General features: G+C 37.6%; 1 pseudogene; it reads left to right on the plus strand.

The window, feature by feature from the left end:
• Nucleotides 1-1,112: 1,112 nt before the first annotated feature.
• LOC120218741 lies at nucleotides 1,113-2,649 on the plus strand (annotated as a pseudogene).
• Nucleotides 2,650-4,507: the final 1,858 nt, after the last annotated feature.

Genomic DNA, 4,507 nt, shown 5'->3' on the forward strand with positions numbered 1-4,507 from the left:
TGTAGCAAATTTAAATCCCTAAGAACAAACTTAGTGACGATCCGCTAAGGAAAAGCAAGATCGGGTTCAATTCTCATTAAGACACATAATTCGAGCATGAACTTTTCCAGCATTAAAGAATATATTTGTGTTAACATCGATAGTCGAAGTTAAATCCAAACAATAATTAAATTTCAAAATTTGATTTTGTAAATTAATTCACATGAGAGAAAAACAAGTTACAAGGGTTGAGTCTTGTAGACTGTAATCGACAATAATTCAGAAGTAATATCTATTTCAAGGATCGAGACGAGTCAAATCAAAGCGAAGCTAGAGGCTATCTACTATCATTATCTCTTTCGATTATTTATTTTTATTGTTTTGCTATTTTATATTTAATTTTAGTTTATTTAATTAAATTCGATAAACACCTATTTTTATTTAATTTTAGTTTATTTAATTAAATTCGATAAACCCTCATTTTTTATTTTATTTTGCATATTTTCTGGTTAGAGATCAAATAAAATTTAATTGAAAATTCCTTAGTCCTTATAGATTGACCTTATTTCTCTATACTATACTATTATATTTATTTTATTTATTTATTTAAATAGAGAATTATATATATTTATTTGATAATTATGACACTTGTCATTTATTAAATTTAAAAAATATATTTTAAAGACACATAAATCGGATTAGGGATGGGCATAGGTTGAGTTTGGATTGGGTTTCGGCCAACCCGACCCGACCCGAAAATTTTATATCCTTCACCAGACACGACCCGACCCAAAAAATATATATCCTCCGCCCGACCTGAACCCGACCCAACTTTTTTTAGATAAAATCCGAACTCAATCCGACCCGACCCGAAATAATAATAAAAATATTATTTGTATTCAATAAAAACAATAATTTAATTGAAAAAAATAATATATATAGGGAAATTATTGTAATTATTCCTAAATATATAAGGTAAAATTATTTTTTCGGGTCAAATATTTTTTACCATAAATCCGAATCTGACCCGACCCGAACACAATAGTTAAAAAACACAATCTACCCTAAATTTTTTCAAAAAATCCTACCCATCGGGTTCGGGTCTATGCCCATCCCTAAACCCAATGCTGGTGTCAACGTCGGCAAATAAAGACCCAGAGAACAGATTAGCCGTGGTTGTAAAGCAACCGAAACGAAGTCGACATCTTACTGACTCTTCCCTCTGTTTCTTTCTTCTGTATCATATCTACTGAGTCACTTTTCACATCAACAATGGGAATGGCTTTATGGCTTCTTTTTTCTCCTTTCCTTTTCCTCTCTATTTCTGCCAATACTCAAAGTAAGTCTCCCTCCATTCTTCCTCTTATCCGGTCTTAGTAACTATAAAAACTGCATCCCCCCCATTTTGGGGGTTCTTTATATTTTCCGAATACAGCTGTTATTTCTAAGTTGGCAAGACATGATATTGATCTGAATCTCAGGCATTGCAGTTCTAAACTTTTAATCATTGCCCATTGTTATTTCCCATTTTTTCTTCTTCTTTTTTCCTGGATCGCGTGTTCAAAGCTGCGTATTTCAGTTGGTTGATTTATCTAATTATCTTGCTATCCTTTATTTACTGGATAAACGATGAAAAAGGAAAGAAATTTTACTTTTGGATCTTAGATTTCCTTCTATTTTGGTTGGAAGCTTCTTTTGTTAATGCATTGAATGTGGTTCACCATTTCTCAATATAGATATTCTTGAGCACTGTGCCATCTAGAAAGTTATTCAGTTTAGAATTCTATTAACTAATGGCTATCATATAAAAAATTTGAGATTGATATATGGAAGCTTAGGACGGATTTAGAATTGATCCATCCGGTAGGTGTTAAGTGCAAAGGCTCCTTACATTTTGCAATGTCTATTGTTTCACACCGGAAAGTCGATTGTATTTTTTGTTTATGATCTAATTAATTGTATCGTTATACTCAAGTCCTAATATTGAACTGTTCAATTGTAGCCAAAGTAACCGATAACCCTGCGGATGAATTGGTGGCTGTGCTTAATGCCAATAGGACAGCACAAAAGTCAGCATCTCTCACTGACAACCAAGGCCTGGCTTGTATTGCTTTGCAATATATAAAAGCATACCAAGGTGATTGTAAAGCTGTAGGAGAATCCAAGAAGCCTTCTGATTCTGAATTTGCCCAAACTTTTGCCCCCAACTGTGGTGTTGAAGCCTCGACCCTATCTCCAATCACTGGCCATTTACTTGGATGCCAATCCAAATATGTCGATCCTTCTGAAGCATTCTCAATGTTGATGGAAAATGAGAAGAGTTTGGAAATTCTTTACAATAAGAATCACACTGAAGTTGGGTCTGCTACAACCGGCACAGATGGTGGTGGTCCTTATTTTTGGTGTGTGCTGTTCAGCAGTGGTAAGCATAATAGTAGCTTTGTTCCAGAGGTGTAGCTAAAATTTCGAGACCTGGATGCTTTAGTGGTGCCAATGATCAATGCAACGGTGCTAATGATTTATCTCGACATAGTCATATGTGGTTGTACGCTGTTACAGCTTTCATTGCTGTGGGATACGCATTTGGGTTATGATCATACCCTGTAGTATCTGAGCCGTTCTCCATTTGATTGTTCACACTTCTTGCCATAGATTTCTCCAGTTTCATGTGTTGATTGATCATACTTGACATGACGATTGCGTCATTTTCTCTTGAAATGGTATATGTTGTTTATCATGATATTGTTGAGCTACGTTCAACCTCGGGACTAGATTGTGATAAGTTGCTGGTGTACTATTCCATTTTCAGTTGAAATTGAATGTTTTCTTCTGAGGTATCAGATGATTGAAAAGGCCACGGTTGGCAAAACACTAGTTTAACAGTTAAAGAGGCGAAACCACGGCTAGACCGGCTAACACAATCGCCACCCATTTCTAGAAAGACTTGCTTGACCTGTATGTAGCTATGAACTTTCTTCCTGGATCATACTTTTGGAATATAGTTTCTGGTGAAGAAAAATTATGATCCAACGGCCAAGGAACAGGGTGGAAGTTAAAGAGCAACCCCTTTAAACCCATATCCCATTGGAATCAGATTCTAGGAGCAGAATTCATCTGCAAAATTTCAGTTTTACTAAAGGTGATTAAACAAGTCCAAATAAAAGCAATTTGATAGAGAGCAAACAGTGGAGAAACTTTCTTCATCTCTGTAATTCTGCTTGAAACTATAATATTGGTATGCAGATGGTGACACCAATTATTGGAATATTAGTAATGCATGAGTGTGATTGTGTGTGAAAATAGGCGTGTGTTGTTGAGGTGTGAGTTGGTTAGATGGTTAAGGGCTGTTAGCAAGTTGTTAGAGTTGGTTAAGGCTGTTAAGCCAGCTCAGCTAATAGATGTATATATATAGATCTAACTGAAAAATAAACAAACAAGAGATACATTTTCTGTATTACTTCATTTCTCTGGAAATCTCAATATGGTATCTTTCGCTGGACGATCCGGACGACTTGCTTCTGTTTCCGCTGCTTGACAAGAGTCCTCATAATGAGCGTTGATCAACTTGCTTCTTCAATGGAGGGGGTTTCGAGGAATGCTAAGGCTTTCTCGAATAAAAGAGTCAATGTCGTATTGGATGAATCAAATTTTCTGTTGTGGAAGCAACAGGTGCTTCTCACCGTTCGCAGCCATAGACTTGAACGACTTCTCACTGGCTCCATGACTGCTCCGTCACAAACGGTGGTTAGTGATTCTGGTGAGGAGGTATTGAACGAGTTATATGAAGAATATGTAGCTCAGGACAGTGCTCTTGCGTCCTGGCTTCTGTCAACAATCAGTCCACAGTTGTTACCTCAGTTTGTCGGTGCTGAAACAGCCTCTGCTGTGTGGAGCACGGTGCTTCAGTTTTTCTCGAACAGATCCACAACGGCGGTCATCAGTTTGCACTACAAGCTTCAGTCTCTTAAGAAAGGAGACGAGTCCATGCGAGTTTATCTTACTCGCGTTAAAGAAGTGTGCGATGCATTGGCATCGTGTGGCAGTGTTGTGTCACAGGCAGTGCATGTTGCGAGCATTTTAAAGGGATTACCTCGTGAGTACCAACCTTTTGTGGCTGTCATAACAACCATGCGTGAATCGGTGTCTCTTGACGCTATTTACACTATGCTGATGGATGCGGAGACTCAATTAGCAGGGTTTTGTGATCCGCTTGAGTCACTTCCTATGAGTGCACATATGGTTCAAGGGCAAATGTCAAGTAAGACTGTGGAACAGTCTGATCGCAACACAGTGTCTCGTCAAATGTACTCACGTGGTCGATCGACTGGTCGAGGTCGGGGTCGGTCTCGATTGCAATGCCAATTATGTGGAAAAAATGGTCATTTAGTCGACCGGTGTTGGCATCGGTTTGATGAAGACTTCCCTGGTGTTACAGCCAATAACAACAATTATTCAAAGGAGGAGTCAGGAAATGCTTACTATGCTGCCAAGGATAATTCATATGATTGCAATACCAGTCAAAAATCTG

Source organism: Hibiscus syriacus, unplaced genomic scaffold, assembly GCF_006381635.1.
Source record: "Hibiscus syriacus cultivar Baekdansim isolate YM2019G1 unplaced genomic scaffold, ASM638163v2 tig00110201_pilon, whole genome shotgun sequence".
In the NCBI taxonomy this organism is placed as follows: Eukaryota; Viridiplantae; Streptophyta; class Magnoliopsida; order Malvales; family Malvaceae; genus Hibiscus; species Hibiscus syriacus.